This window comes from Dendrobates tinctorius, unplaced genomic scaffold, assembly GCF_039654945.1.
Source record: "Dendrobates tinctorius isolate UK_male_01 unplaced genomic scaffold, ASM3965494v1 ptg000107l, whole genome shotgun sequence".
Taxonomy (NCBI): domain Eukaryota; kingdom Metazoa; phylum Chordata; class Amphibia; order Anura; family Dendrobatidae; genus Dendrobates; species Dendrobates tinctorius.
In genome coordinates, this window is record NW_027361775.1 from 27,860,723 (window position 1) to 27,877,711 (window position 16,989).

General features: G+C 47.6%; 1 pseudogene; it reads left to right on the top strand.

The window, feature by feature from the left end:
- The first annotated feature begins 14,916 nt into the window (after positions 1–14,916).
- The window catches only part of LOC141100754 (uncharacterized), a 198,069-nt pseudogene continuing 195,996 nt past the window's right edge, over positions 14,917–16,989 (top strand).

Sequence of the window (16,989 nt, forward strand, 5' to 3'; positions counted from 1 at the left end):
GGAGTGTTGATATTTTATACAACACTCCAGTGTTCCGAATGGTCATGGTCCAGGCGCGTTTTCAGGCCATCCTCAAGTTTCTGCATTATAACGATAATGCACAGTGTCTCGCACGAGATGACCCCAACTTTGACCGTCTGTTCAAAGTTCGGCCGGTCATCGAACACTTCAACAAAAAGTTTGCTGAAGTGTACGTGCTCCAAAGGAACATCTGCGTGGACGAGTCCTTGGTCCATTTTAAGGGCAGGCTCGGATTCCGTCAATACCTGCCCAGTAAGAGGGCCAGGTACGGAATCAAACTCTATAAGCTGTGTGAGAGTACCTCAGGGTACACCCACAGGTTTAGAGTGTACGAAGGAAAGGACACCAGGATTGAACCCCCTGAGTGTCCTCCTGACCTGGGAGTGAGTGGGAAAATTGTGTGGGATTTGGTGCACCCACTGCTGGATAAAGGTTATCACCTCTACACTGATAACTTTTATACCAGTGTCCCACTCTACAAAGCACTCTTTGCGCGAGGTACCGCAGCTTGCGGTACTGTCCGCAAAAATCAGAGAGGCCTCCCGAAGACGCTACTTGGGCAGATGCTTGAAAAGATGAGAGCAGGGCCCAATGTAGCGACCACCTTCTGGTGGTCAAGTACAAGGACAAGAGGGATGTCTTTCTCTTGACCACCATACACGGTGATGGCAGCGCCCTCAGCACTGTACGGGGTACCTCGGCACAGGTCAGCAAACCTGAATGTGTGCTGGGGTACAATAAAAACATGGGGGGCGTTGATCGCTCCGATCAATACCTCCAACCGTACAATGCTTTGAGAAAGGCCAAGGCGTGGTACAAAAAGCTGGTCGTGCACATCGTCCAATTGGCAATGCTCAACGCATTTCTATTGTCACAATGTGCATGCCCCAGCGATACGTCGTACCTTCAGTTTCAGGAGGTAGTGGTTAAGGCCCTGATGTTTGGCACTCTGGAAGGAGCGGGCCCCAGAACTTCCGGAAATGAAGGTGCTCGTATTGTACCAGGTCAGCATTTCCCGGGGGAGGTCCCGCAAACTGGAAAAAGAGGTAAATCGCAAAAAAGGTGCCGAGTGTGTTACAAGAACGGAATACGCAAGGACACCATTTATCAATGCGACACCTGCCCCGAAAAACCTGGCCTGTGTATGAAGGATTGCTTCAAATTGTACCACACCTCAATGCACTACTAAATTTCGTTACCGGAAACATTAGATTAGTTGGGGCACATGTAGATAAGTTCCTTGGGGGTCTAGTTTCCAAATCAATGTCACTTGTGGGTTTTTTTTACTGTTTAGGCACATTAGGGGCTCTGCAAATGGAAAATGACGCCCACAGACCATTCCATCTAAGTCTGCATTTCAAAACGTCACTCCCTTCCGACCCTGCCGTGTGCCTAAACAGTTTTTTCCCACATATGGGGTACCAGCGTACTCAGGACAAATTGGACAACAACTTTTGGGGTCCAATTTCTCCTGTTGCGCTTGGGAAAATTGAAAATTGGGGACTAAACGATCATTTTTGTGGGCACAAAATAGGATTTTTTATTTTCACGCCTGGGCAGTATAAACTTTAATGAAACACTTGGGGGTTCAAAGTTCTCACCACATATCTAGATAAGTTCCTTAGGGGGTCTAGTTTCCAAAATGGGGTCACTTGTGGGGGGTTTCTACTGTTTAACCACATCAGGGGCTCTGCAAACGGAACATGACGCCCGCAGACCATTCCATCAAAGTCTGCATTCCAAAGCGTCACTTCTTCCCTTCTGAGCACCGACGTGTGCCCAAACAATAGTTTTCCCCCACATATGGGGCACCAGCGTACTCAGGACAAATTGGAAAACAACTTTTGGGGTCCAATTTCTCCTGTTACGCTTGGGAAAATTAAAAATTGGGGACTAAACGATCATTTTTGTGGGCACAAAATAGGATTTATTATTTTCACGCCTGGGCAGTATAAACTTTAGTGAAACACTTGGGGGTTCAAAGTTCTCACCACATATCTAGATAAGTTCCTTAGGGAGTCTAGTTTCCAAAATGGGGTCACTTGTGGGGAGTTTCCACTGTTTGGGCACATTGGGGGCTCGTCAAACGCAACATGGCGTCCAATCTCAATTCCAGCCAATTTTAGGTTGAAAAAGTCAAGCGGCGCTGCTTCCCTTCCGAGCCCTGCCGTGCGCCCAAACAGTGGTCCCCCCCACATATAGAGTATCAGCGTACTCAGGACAAATTGGACAACAACTTTTGGGGTCCAATTTCTCCTGCTACCTTTGGAAAAATAAAAAATTGGGGACTAAACGATCATGTTTGTGGAAAAAATATGATTTTTTATTTTCACGCCCGGGCGTTATAAACTCCTGTGAAGCCCCAGAGGGTTCAAGGTGCTCACCACACATCTAGATAAGTTCCTTAGGGGGTCTAGTTTCCAAAATGGGGTCACTTGTGGGGGGTTTCCACTGTTTGGGCACATTAGGGGCTCGTCAAACGCAACATGGCGTCCAATCTCAATTCCAGCCAATTTTAGGTTGAAAAAGTCAAGCGGCGCTGCTTCCCTTCCGAGCCCTGCCGTGCGCCCAAACAGTGGTCCCCCCCACATATAGAGTATCAGCGTACTCAGGACAAATTGGACAACAACTTTTGGGGTCCAATTTCTCCTGTTACCCTTGGGAAAATTAAAAAATTGTTGCTAACAGATCATTTTTGTGACTAAAAAGTTAAATGTTATTTTTTTCCTTCCATGTTTCTTCTGCTCCTGTGAAGCACTTGAATGGTTAATAATCTTCTAGAATGTAGTTTTGAGTAGCTTGAGGGGTTCAGTTTTTAGAATGGTGTCACTTTTGGGTATTTTCTGCCATATAGACCCCTCAAAGTGACTTCAAATGTGAGGTGGTCCCTAAAAAAATGGTTTTGTAAATTTTGTTGTAAAAATGAGAAATCGCTGGTCAACTTTTAACCCTTATAACTTCCTAACAAAAAAAAATTTTGTTTCCAAACTTGTGCTGATGTAAAGTAGACATGTGGGAAATGTTATTTATTAACTATTTTCTGTCATGTAACTCTCTGGTTTAAGGTCATAAAAATTCAAATTTTGAAAATCGCAAAATATTCTAAATTTTCGCCATATTTCTGTTTTTTTCATAAATAAACGCAAGTTATAGCGAAGAAATTTTATCACTAAAGTGAAGTACAATATGTCACGAGAAAACAATGTCAGAATCGCCTAGATCCGTTGAAGCGTTCCAGAGTTATGACCTCATAAAGGGACAGTGGTCAGAATTGTAAAAATTGGCCCGGTAGTTAACGTGCAAACCACCCTTGGTAGTGAAGGGGTTAAAAGACCCTGTTAAAATTGTGGCTGTGGATTCATCCCCTCTTACCCGGGATGGAATTTGTTTTATGTCTGAAGTTTTTTCTATGAAAGTGGGTTTCACTCATGTGGAAAATTTAAGTTGTTTCGTTATGAATAATCTGCCTGCAGGACTGGTATTGGGAATGCCCTGGTTGCAACGCCACAATCCTCTTATTGATTGGGTGAAGGGGGAGATCACCCGTTGGGGATGTAATGATAATGGTCTGTGTTGTAACCCGGTTCCTTTTGTCAATCCGATAAAATCTGTATCTGTGTCATCTGTCGGTCTGGAGGGTATTCCGGAGTACCTGAGAGACCTTAAAGATGTGTTTTCCGAAAGCGAGGCCGAGGCGCTCCCACCACGTAGACCATATGATTGTGCTATCGATTTAGTACCTGGAGCCAAATAACCCAAGGCTCGTTTGTTTAATTTGTCCGGGCCTGAGCGCCAAGCTATGAAAGAGTACATTAAAGAAAGCCTTCGCAAGGGGCATATTCAGCCCTCGGTCTCACCCGTGGCAGCGGGGTTTTTCTTTGTAAAGAAAAAAGATGGTGGGTTGCGACCGTGCCTCGACTTTCGAGAACTGAACAAAATTACTGTTAAGAACACGTACCCTCTCCCGTTGATTCCTGATCTATGCAATCAACTCACGGGGGCCAAATGGTTTTCTAAGCTCGATCTATGAGGGGCTTATAACCTTATAAGGATCCGGGAGGGGGACGAATGGAAAACAGCGTTCCTGACAACTGAGGGGCTGTTTGAAAACCTGGTTATGCCCTTCGGCCTCACTAATGCTCCTGTGGTTTTTCAGAACTTTATTAATGTTGTTTTTTCTGACTTGATTGGACGTTATGTAGTCATTTACCTGGATGACATCTTGATTTACTCTGAGGACAGTCAGTCACACTTGCATCATCTGCGTACGGTGCTTATGAGACTCCGGGAGAACCATTTGTATGCTAAGCTGGAGAAGTGCTCATTTTTTATGCAAGAACTGTCTTTTCTGGGTGTAATTGTATCCGGGGAGGGATTCCGCATGGATCCAGGGAAGGTTCAGGCCATTACAGATTGGGTGCAGCCTCATGACCTGAAGGGGTTGCAGCGATTTCTGGGCTTCGCTAATTATTATAGAAAGTTCATTAAAGGGTTCTCGCAGGTGGTAAAACCCTTGACGGACCTCACTCTTAAAGGGGCAGATGTAAAAATTTGGTCTGTGGCCGCAAAAAATTCCTTCCGGGCATTAAAGATGTGTTTTACTACAGCCCCTGTGTTGGTACAACCCGATTTGTCAAGACCTTTTATCGTCGAGGTTATACTGCTATTCTGGTGTGTCAGACCCCTGGTGTGCGTGTACTCTGCATTGTTTGTTTGCTTCCCGTGTATGACCCGGCTTGTTCCTTCACTCTGTACTCCGTCTCTCATTTTTGGTACCATTGTCTTTTCTGGTTCTGACCTCCTGGCTTGGCTATCGTTACTCCGTTACAGTTTACCTCTATTGTACCGTCTAATACCTGTTCTGGTTTTCTGATCTATTGCTACGTCCTGACTATTCTTTCTGTCTAAGCCCTTTGGTACTGTCCTGCTATCTCATGCTTCGACCCGGCTTGATCTGGTGTATGTCTCTGTCTATGCTCCTTGGTAACATTGTCCTGTAGTTACCCTTCTAGGAGTTTCCCTTCAGCTCCTAGCTCTGTGGAGCTTAGGCCACGCCACCAGCAGTCACGTGATTCAGGTCCTGGACCATGCATTGTCACCACTGCTGCTCGCTCCGCAGGTATCTTTGTGCACAGTCTTTGTACCCAGGACACGCGCCCTGGCTCAGTGAGCAAGTGCAGTGCGGTGTTCCTGACAATTACACCTTACGTTCTGCCTGTCACTAAAGATTTACAACAGGATTTGTCTGCGTTCAGTTTGGCCTGCAGCAGCAGGCATTTTCCAGGGGCACCACGAAGAGGAACGGACTTGCCCCCATTTACTGCTTAGTCTTCTTCTGCTTATAATTTTGATTTCTTCTATGCTGATTTTCAGTCTTATGCTTAATGTTCTTCTGCTTTCTGTTCTTCTGCTTTTGCTTCTTCTGTCTTTTGTTCTGTATCTTGGTGGTTGTCTTCATGTTCTTTGTCCTCTTGGTCTTATTATTTAGGGTCATATTTCTAGTCTTCTTTGGTGTGATCTTCAGGGTCGTCGTCATCAGGGTCGTCGTCATGGAGATCAATAAGGATTACCAAAGACAATTTCAAAAAGCTTGATCTTGGAAATGTAGCAGAAGGTACAAGAAGGCTGAGAAACTGGCGAGAACCAGCAGACAGTGCTGGCACCCGGATGGGTAGCAGAAGGAACAAGAGCCAATGGCACTACCGAGGACCAACTGACGGTGCTGGACCACGGTTACTAAGCAGAAGGTACCTGTGCTAAAAAGCACTACCAAGGACCAGCTGACGGTGCTGGACCTCGGATACCGAGATGGAGGCACCTAAGCCAAAGGCTGTGGCAAGAACCAGCAGACAGTGCTGGCAACCGGATGGGTAGCAGAAGGAACAAGAGCCAATGGCACTTCTGAGGACCAACTGACGGTGCTGGACCACGGTTACTAAGCAGAAGGTACCTGTGCTAAAAAGCACTACCAAGGACCAGCTGACGGTGCTGGACTTCGGATACCGAGATGGAGGCACCTAGGCCAAAGGCTCTGGCGAGAACCAGCAGACAGTGCTGGAACCCGGGTGGGTAGCAGAAGGTACCCATTCAAAGCAAGTAGCCAGGCCGCAAGCCTGCCGCAGTTACCGAAACCCACAGTCCTACAGGGGGTCCATGTCCCATTGGCACTACGGATCCAGCCTTCAGTGCCAGTTCCCGTAGCCCACATAGGAGTTACCTAAACTGCAGGCACCGTAGAGTCGGCTAACCCGGCCGCAAGACGACAGGACAACGGATTGGTGGCATAGTGACCTTGACACTACCCGGAAATAGCAGGCGTGCTGGAACCAGGCTGGGCAACAGGGAGTCCCCGTGCCAAAGACACTGCCGAGCACCAACTGGCGTTGTTGGAGCCCAGGGACAATCATGGTGTAGGCCGAGGCCTACTTGGTGGTAGTTTTAGATTGTTTGTAGGCTACAACAGACTGTCAACGTGCTCCAATTAGGCATCTGTCTCCACTCTGTTTCCAGGATTTCACATGACCACCAACACCGCCAGTTTATGCGTACAGCAGCCGTCTGCCCAATCCACACGTGTTCCTGTGTTACTGGGATTCTGTAATGTCAGCAGATCCCCTGATGTGTGTCTGCCAATGTCTCCTGCTCTGTCCACATTCCCACCACTTGCATTGGGAAGGTGGACAGCGCAGGAGACAGTGCCGGACACACATTGGGGGATCAGCTCACGTTACAGAACCCCAGTAACACAGGAACAAGTGTGGAATGCGTGGACGGCAACTGTGAGCAGGAACTGGCGGTGTTGGAGGTCAGGGGAAATACTAGAGACAGAGTGGAGATAGAGGCCAAATCAGAGAATGTTTAAATCTGAAGTAGTTACAATTTGGAGGCAGCAGCAGTTTGCCCTCCACACAGCAGGGGATCAGCTGACGTTACCGAACCCCACTTTCACATGAACAAGTGTGTTTTTCTGTGTGGACAGCACTTCCGAGCACCAACTGGCGTTGGAGCCCAGGGACAATCATGGTGCAGGCCGAGGCCTACTAGGAGCCAGGTGTAAAGCTGAGTTTGTTTGACTGTGGAGGGAGCAGGACACTTTGCCATACACACAGCAGGGGATCAGCTGACGTTACCGAACCCCACTTACACATGAGCGAGTGTTTTGTCTGTGCGGACAGCACTTCTGAGCACCAACTGGCGGTGTCGGGGCCCAGGGAAAATCAGGTAGTAGGCCGAGGCCTACTTGGTGGCAGTTTGCGATTGTTTCTAGACTTCTACTAACTGTCAACGTACTCCAATTAGGCCTCTGTCTTCACTCTGTTTCGAGTATTTCCTCTGGCTTCCAACCACGCCAGTTGCTGCTCTGAAATGCCGTCTGCACAACCCACACTTGTTCCTGTGTTACTGGGGTTCTGTAACAGCAGCTTCTCCCTAGAGGTGAGTCAGGCAATGTCTCCTGCTCTGTCCACATTTCCACTACAAGTAGTGGGAATGTAGACAAAGCAGGAGACATTGCCGTGCTCAACTCTGGAGATGAGCAGATGTTACAGGACCCAGGTACCACAGGAACAAGTGTGGATTGTGCAGATGGCACTTGAGAGCAGAAACAGGCGGTGTTGTAGGCCGGAGGAAATGCTCAAAACAGAGTGGAGACAGAGGGCAAATCAGAGAACATATTAAATCAGAGGTAGTCAGAAGTTGTAGGCAGTAGGAGAGTTTGCCGTACACACAGCAGGGGATCAGCTGACGTTACCGAACCCCACTTACAAATGAGCGAGTGTTTTGTCTGTGCGGACAGCACTTCTGAGCACCAACTGGCGGTGTTGGAGCCCAGGGAAAATCAGGTAGTAGGCCGAGGCCTACTTGGAGCCATGTGTAAATCTGAGGTTGTTTGACTGTGGAGGGAGCAGGACACTTTGCCATACACACAGCAGGGGATCAGCTGACGTTACCGAACCCCACTTACACATGAGCGATTGTTTTGTCTGTGTGGACAGCACTTCTGAGCAACAACGGGCGTTGCTGTAGCCCAGAAAATAAAGTTCAGGTCATAGAAACATGAACACAACAGGAGACCTGGATCCTGTTGCCAGCCAATTATTTATTCTGGAAGAGGACTGGCAAATTCAGGTGAGATCCAGGCCTTGTTCATTTTCACAAAAGTAAGCCGGTCAACATTATCGGCGGATAGTCGCGTGCGACGGTCTGTTACCACACCACCTGCAGCACTAAAGACACTTTCCGATAATACACTGGCAGCAGGGCAAGCCAGCACCTCCAATGCATACTGGCTAAGCTCTGGCCATGTATCCAGCTTAGAGACCCAATACTTGAACGGGGAAGAGCCGTCTGGGAGAACACTAACAGGGCACGACAAGTAGTCTGTCACCATCTGACGGAAACGTTGCCTCCTGCTGACTGGAGCCGTCTGTGATGGTGTAGCCGTTTGTGGCTGTCCCACAAAACTTTTCCACATTTGGGCCATACTGGCCCTGCCTTGTCCTGCGGCACTGCCTCTGCTACCTCTTTGTGCAGAGCTTCCTCCACTGCCTCTACCCACATGGCTGCTTTGAAAAGCACTACCAGCAACACTTGTGGGGGGAATGGAGAACATGATGGCCTGCACAAGTGTTTCTTGGTACTCCCGCATTTTTCGCTCCCGGTTCAACTGTGGTATGAGGCTTTGTAAGTTGTCCCGGTAGCGAGGATCTAGGAGGGTGTACACCCAATAATCAGCCGTGTGGAGAATGTTGGTGATGCGGCAGTCATTTAACAAGCACTGCAGCATGAAATCAACCATGTGCTGCAGACTGCCAACTGGACCGGAAACGCTGTCCCCAGCTTGAGGCAGCATCTCTGCCTGCTCAGCATCACCCCACCCTCGCTGTACACACTGACTACTAGAGCCTTGTGTGCCTCCCTCCTCTGGAGAGATGTGTTCCTCCTCCTCCATTGACTCCTCGTCGTCATCCTCACTAAGTGTCCCCTGCCTGGGCCTTTGTGTGGAAGCACGTTGCGCAGACTTGCCAGAAGCAGATGGCATTTCTGACTGCTCATCCTCGACCTCTTCAAAAACCTCCTCACTTAGTGCTTGTAAGGTTTTTTGAAGCAGACAGATGAGGGGGACAGTCATGCTGATTAGTGCATCATCTGCACTGGCCATCCGCGTGGAGTCATCGAAGGCATGCAAAACTTGGCAGATGTCCCTCATAGTGGCCCACTCAGTGGTGGTGAAGTGTGTCCGGCGCACAGTGCTACTTGTTTGCGCCTGATGCAGCTGGTACTCCATTACTGCTGCCTGCTGCTCACACAACCGCTCCAACATATGTAACGTTGAATTCCACCTGGTGGGGAGGTCACATATGATGCGATGTTCTGGCAGGCGGAATCGGCGTTGCAGAGATGCAATGCGCGATCTTGCCATGCTGGAACGCCGCAAGTGAGCACACTCTAGGCGAACCTTGTGCATCAAGATCCGGATAGTCCCTCAGAAAGCTCTGCACGACCAAATTGAGCACGTGTGCCAGACATGGTATGTGAGTGAGGTTGCCTAGGCCCAGAGCTGCCACTAGATTCCGGCCATTGTCACTCACTACCAAACCTGGCTGGAGATTCGCTGGCACAAACCACACATCGCTCTCCTGCTTGATGGCATTCCAGAGCTCCTGTGCTGTGTGGCTCCGATTCCCCAAAGAAATTAATTTAAGGATGGCCTGTTGACGTTTGGTCACACCTGTGCTCATATCTGGCCTAACAGGCTCACGCAGTGCTGATTCCGAGGAACTAGAGTAGGAGGAGGACTCAATATGTACAGACTGCATTCCTGCAATCCTTGGAGTTGGCAGAATATGTACAGAGCCACTCTCCAGATCTGTACCCGGCTCCACAACATTGACCCAATGGGCAGTGAGGGAAAGGTATCGTCCCTGTCCATGGCTACTGGTCCACGCATCGGTGGTCAGGTGGACCTTGCTACTGACGGCATTTCGTAGCGCATTTTTAATTTTTCCCTCCACATGCTTTTGCAGGGCAGGGACAGCTTGCCTGCTGAAATAAAAGCGGCTGGGCACATTGTATTGTGGAACTGCCAATGACATAAAGTTCTGGAAGGTGTCAGTCTCCACCAGCCTGAATGACAGCATCTCAAGGGCCAGTAGTTTGGCAATGCCGGCATTCAGAGCCAGTGCTCGGGGATGGTTTGCCGAGTTTGGCCGCTTTTTCTCCCATGCCTGTGCTACCGATTGCTGGTGAGTGGCCTGGGAGTGTGCTGATGACTGCGAACGTGGTTCAGTGGGTGGAATTTCACTGGGTCTCTGGACAACAGTGGCAGTGGTTCTTCCATGGCGTTCCAGTGAGGAAGCCGAACCAGCTGTGTGTGAGCTGGAGGAAGAGGCCCCAACACGAGCTGAAGAGGTGGTAGGTGCTGCTGAAGGTTGGCCTACATCTTCAGTGTGTCTGTGTAACTCCACCTCGTGCTTGGTACGCACATGTTTCCACATATTTGTGGTATTGAGGTTGGTCACATTTTTCCCTCGTTTCACTTTCTGATGACACAGCTTGCATGTGACAAAGCAAATATCATCTGCAACTGTGTCAAAAAAAGACCACGCACTGCAAGTCCTGGGAGCGCCTGTTTTGTGTTTTGGAAGAGGATTGCTCCTCATGGGTGCCAAAGTGGAGGCTACAGGCAACCAAGTCTGCCCCCGCCCTCTCCCTCCTCTTTTGGCCGTTCGGGGAATCTCTTCCTCAGAGCTGCTCCCACCACCTTCCTGTGGCTGACGCCATGATGGGTCAAGGACCTCATCATCTCCACTCCCCTCTTCAAGCACCGGCTGGTCCTGGGTTGTCTCGCCAGCACCGTACGCACCAGAAATTGGCAACTGAGTCTCATCATCATCAGATGAGCACTGAGGTGTGCTGACAATAGGCACTGGCCCACCCGCCTCTTCAGATTCAGAGGGACAAAGCAGTTGCGCATCACTGCATACTCCCTCTTCTTCACGCTCTAGAATGCTGCTTGGCTGGCCACCTCTTTCCAAGCCAACAGATTCTGAGAACAGAAGTAAAGATTGAGATGGCTCCTGTCCAGGGTTCTCAGACTGCCTGGGCAATTTGGCAGGTGGTGAAGAGACAGATGGTTGCTCTTCAGTGCTCTGGCCTTGGGAGGATGCGGAAGTCATTGAAGTGGATGCGTTAGCTGCCATCCATCCGACAACGGCTTCAATTTGTTCGTCACGCAGCAGTGGGGTATGGCGAGGTCCTACAAAGCTGCGCATGAAGGACTGTTGCCTGGTAAAAGTGGGGGATGCCGGGTCACTGGTGGCCGCAGCAGACACCGAATCCCCACGTCCTCTCCCTGCTGAATCCCCCCGTCCTCTCCCTGCTGAAACTCCACGGCCACGACCACGTGCCTTACTCCCTGACTTCTTCATCTTGGTAGACGGATAAAGATAGGCAGAAAAGTAAAAAAGAGGTGGCTTAGTGTTCTTATTCCTGAACACCTGCTAACCAGTATAAGAAACACTAATTTGGCTAAGAGTGTGTGTACTACACTTTAATATGATCTAATGTGGCCTAGACAACTGTAAAGTGGAGTGTTTGGTGAACTTTATTTCCTTTTTTTTTGGGGGGGGGAAAGGAAAGGATGTGACCAAAGTTTGAAAGCTATAGTATCACAAACTTTTTGGAGCTATTACAATGCAGGAAGCTAACCTACAATGCAATTGATGAGGCTCCAAAAAATAGGGTGATACTAGCCTGGCTGGCCCTGAAGGGCACAAGCCAGCAAAAAGGCTCCTCTATCTAATCCTATATAGTGTTTGCAACCAACCAATGACAATGGATGCGGTTGGAAGCACACTAATATAGGAGCAAAAATCTGGCTAAATTAGCTGCAAAAAAGGACTATGTATGAGGAAGTGACGCACGCTGAGCGGACTACAGCTAGCGGTGGCTGTAGAACACACTGCAACGTGAGCTGCACTCACACACAGAGAGACCTATCAGACAGCCAAAAACAGTGCAGAGAAATGGGCTATAGCACTGAAAGGCTGCTGAAAGGCTCCGCTGTCCACTCCTTTAGTGTTTGCAACCAACGTATATGGATACGTATGGAAGCACACTATACAGGAGAAAAAAAAAGCAGCAATAAAAGAAAAATGTGTATGAGGCAGAGACACACGCTGGGCGGCCTACAAGCAGACGTGCCTGCAGGACACACTACACAGCGTGGGTCTGCACTCACACAGCCCTTGCAGGCAGCTGTGAAAACAGCGCTGCTAGGGAAAAGCAAGCTACAGTGGTGGTTTATGTAGCCTGGGTTAAGCACTATATGTTTTGTGGAATCGCTATTTCTAACTGTCCCTCACAGTCTTCAACAGCAGCCTGTCCCTAACTGAATTCACAGCAGAGTGACCAGAAATGGCGGATGCAGCGCTTTTTATAGTGCATCATGACATCATTTCAGCAGCCAATCACAGCCATGCCAGTAGTTAACATGCCTACATGCCTAACAGGATGTGACCACACTTCTGAGGATCCCCATTGGCTGAATCAAATCGAGCGGGCTCCTAGCATTATGGGAACTTCCGATTCCGGTATTCGATATGAAAAAAGTATTGGAACTAAGTATCGGAATTCCGATACAGCTAATATCGGCCGATACCCGATACTTGCGGTATCGGAATGCTCAACACTAGTCATGTCATGTAAGCAGTGAAGTATGTGTCATTGTACTATACCTATATTTCTGTGGCGTATAGGAGCATCATGAGTTGTGGTATTTGTTAAAGGGGCGCACTGACACTCTTTGGCCCAGGGCACACGAAAACCTGGAGCCACCCCAACCCCCCCACAACTTTAGCCAAATAACCCCCAGTTTTCAATACGTAACTATTATTAGGAAGTAAATTAAGGTTGACAAGCTTCAGTTATAAGAATTGATGTTTTTGGCATTGAAATGGGCACTGTAGGTGTGTTTACTGTCTTCCACTCCCTGCCGACTTTGCTTCCCCATTGACTTGCATTGGGTTTTGTGTTTCAGTCGGCCTCCGACTTTTCCCTATAGTCGGCCGATTTCTTTCGACCCGACTTTTGCGAAAGTCGGATTTCATGAAAACCAACTTGACCCCAAAAAAGGCAAAGTTGCTCACTCTACTCGTTACTCGAGATTTCCGAGCATGCTCGGGTGTTCGCCGAGTATTTTGGGCATGCTTGGAGATCTAGTTTTTGTCGCCGCAGCTGCATGATTTGAGGCTGCTAGACAGCCTGAATACATGTGGGGATTCCTTAACAAACAGGCAATTCCCACATGTATTCAGGTTAGCAGCCGCAAATTATGCAGCTGCGGTGACACAAACTAAATCTCCAAGCACGCCCAAAATATCCGGAGAACACCCTAGCATGCTCTGAAAACTCAAGTAACGAGCATACTCACTCTTCACTAATAACCAATACTAGTAGTTTACATGTTGATATAAAAGTTATTAGTTAACCTGGACCATGTGGCATTTTTGTTGAGTAAAAATCAACTTGTTAGACTACGTAAGCTTTTTATATGTTTGGATACCATTTATCAAGCTTAAAAGCTGCATGGACTACAGGTTTGTGACAGTACAATAAGATTAGGTATTGGTTTGCTATGCACCCTTCTGCCTATTCACATTGCAGAGAGTTTTCAAGCTGCAATGGCAGATCATGGTATGAGGAATCATTATTTTTTTCCTAATGTAAATTCTCGCTTGACTGCTCAATCTGTGTTCGTGCTCAATCAGCCTTTAAAAGGGATATCAGCAACTTTAAAAAAAAAAAGGTAAATAGTTGCTAATACAGGCAACTACCTGTTGTACCTGGTGCTGGTCATTGACTGCTCCTGTCAGAGATTCAGCAACTCACTGTCAACAGAGCAAAAGTATCTCTTCCTGTTGACAAGGTGGGACTACTGGTATCAGGTGGGACTACTGGTATCAGCAACAAGTACAACAGACAGGTCCTACATATCCCTTTTAAATGGAATAGAGCCCTATAAGTAGGTCACCTGTCTTAAAAAAAACAGTGGAGCACCATGAGTATCTAAAGTTTAATTCTGTGGGTAGGCAGTTACCACATGGTGAAAAGAGTCAAAATTTCATTCATGAGTTTTTAGTTGTTTTTCGAATTCTTCACACATTATTCTTCAGTTATTGAGGAACAATGGTCAACAATGGAAAGTCCAGGGAGGCGGCAGCTGTTATTTGATTAAAGGGAATCTTTCACCAGGTTTGCCCGATACGAGTTACGGCCACCACCTTTCAGGGCTGATATACAGCATTTAGAATGCTGTATATCTGCCCCCAACCCAATCTGTAAGAGAAGAAAAATAACTTTTACTATACTCGCCTGCGGGCAGTCCGGTCCGAGGAGTGTCGCAAGTCTTGGTCAAGGGCATCCCATCTTCTTGCAATGCCACCCTCCTGCTTGCTTCGTGTGGATGACACATCCCTGTATCATCCACACAGCCTCCTCAGCACTGCGCTCCTTCTCAGGCGTACTTCTCTGCCCTGACTAGGGCAGAGAAAGTCCTGCACTACACAGGTGCTTCAAAAGGTCAAAGAGCCCCAGCACCTGCACACTGCAGCACTCTACCTCAACAGGGCAAAGAAGTAAGCCTGTACTGGAGCGCAGTGCCAAGGAGTCTGTGTGGATGACTCAGGGATGCATCATCCACAAGAAGCAAGCAGGAGGGTGGCATCACAAGAAGATGGGAGGCATCGGACCAAGACCTGCGACACTCCTCGGACTGGCCCACGCCGCAGGTGACTATAGTAAAAGTTATTTTTCTTCTCTTACAGGTTGGATTGGAGGCAGATATACAGCATTATAGATAGCGGGCTGCACTTTGTGAGATCGCGGCTGTGGACCGGCCGGCAGCGCTGTGTAGCGGTAGAAAGCACAGGACTTTCATGGAACATTTCCCGCCAGATCAGTATGGACACAGAGTCATCAATTCTCCTCCCTGAGAGCAATAAATCCACTGTACAATCCACTTATAGTTTATGGAAGTAAAAATGGCGCTTGTCTCTCCTCAGATAGTACTAATGTAGAATGTGTGGAGGGCCACAAAGGACCCAATGTCATGTCCAAGAGGCAAATGAAGAAACTGATCAAACAAAAGCAATGGGAAGACCAACGAGAGCTCCGGAAGCAGAAATGAAAAGAGAAAAGGCAGAAGAGGAAGCTGGAGCGCCAGGCCCAAGGGCCACAGAATGTAGATGACCCTATTCACAAGAGAGTGCGTCGGGAGATCCTGCTCAGTAATGTGTGGCTTGTCATTGATTGCTGCTTGGACGATTTAATGGCGTTGAGGGATGTGAAAAAGTTAAACAATCTTTTACAAAGGTGTTATGTAGAGAATCGCAGGGCGAGTCATCCCGTTCAGGATATCCATATTAAATGTGAGCATTACAAAGATCTGATGAAGCCTGAAGACCTGGTGTATCTCACCACAGATTCTCCTAAAGTGCTCCATGACCTGGATGAAACCAAAGCTTATATTATTGGGGGCCTAGTGGATCATAACCATCATAAGGGCATCACTTACAAACAAGCGCTAGCATTTGGGATCAGCCATGCTCAGCTTCCTCTCGGGAGTTTTGTGAAAATGAATAGCCGCAATGATCTATCAATAGATAGATCTATAGATAGATCTCTCTATCTATTGATAGATCTTTCTATAGATAGAAAAAAATCTGTGTTAGGCTGGGGTCACACTTTACGAGAAAATCGCATGAGTCTCGCACCTCAATACCCAGCACTGCCGCTGACACTCGGACAGGAGCATGCAACTGCATAGAAATACATGCAGCTGAACGCTCCTGTCCAAGTGACGGCGGCAGTTCCGAGTATTGACATGCGAGACTCATGCGAGTTTCTCGCATGTCTGACCCCAGCCTAATATGTAGTGCCCTTTCCTTTTTTTTAAATAAATAAATAATTTTAAAAAAATGGTGTGGGCTCCCACGCAATTTTCTGTGCCAAAGAGGGAAAGCAGACAGCCGGGGCCAAAGTTTGTAGCCTGGGAAGGGGATAATACCCATGGAGGTTCCCAGGCTATGAATATCAGCCCACAGCTAGCCTTTGTGGTTATTAAAATAGGGGCGCCCCCCCAAAAAAAAAGATGTTGTGGGGTCCCCCTATAATTTATAGCCAGAAAGGCTATGCAGACAGCAGTGGGCTGATATTCATAGCCTAGAGAGGGTCCATGGATATTGGACCGCCCCGGCTGCAAACACCAGCTCTGAGCCGCCCCAGAAATGGCGCATCTCCAAGATGCGCCAATTCCGGTGCTTAAGCTCTCTTCCCACTGCCATGCAGTGGTGGCATATGGGGTAATAAGGGGTTAATGTCACCTTTGATTGTAAGGTGACATTAAGCCAGGTTAATAATGGAGAGGTGTCAATAAGACACCTATCCATTATTAATCCTATAGTTAAAGGGTTAAAAAATAGACACAGCCAGAAAAAAGTATTTTAATGAAATAAAACACGACACAGATTTCCATATTTTTATTATACGCCTAAATCCAAGCAAAGCCATCTATCTCCTGAAAAAAAAATAAAATAACAAACCAACACTAATACTGCCTGTTCCGACGTAGTCCATTATCACAAGTGTCCCTCGACGAGTCCAGCACTGCTACATCATCCAGATATAAATTTTAACTAGACTTATCATACCTAGGATTAATCATTAAATATGTCAATATACATAAATTGGGCAACTCAAAACATAATTGGAAGCCAACAGCAAACCGAGTTCAACAACACCCAGCCAATATAAATCTAATATTAAGCACGAAGACAAATGTTTCTTTCCGTGCAAACAGTATTTTTATTTTTATATTTCAATACAAACATGTGTATTAAAAGAATAGACATACAAATGAGAGTATATATAAGGTGGTAGAACCAAGGTACAGACCATCCAACACTATTT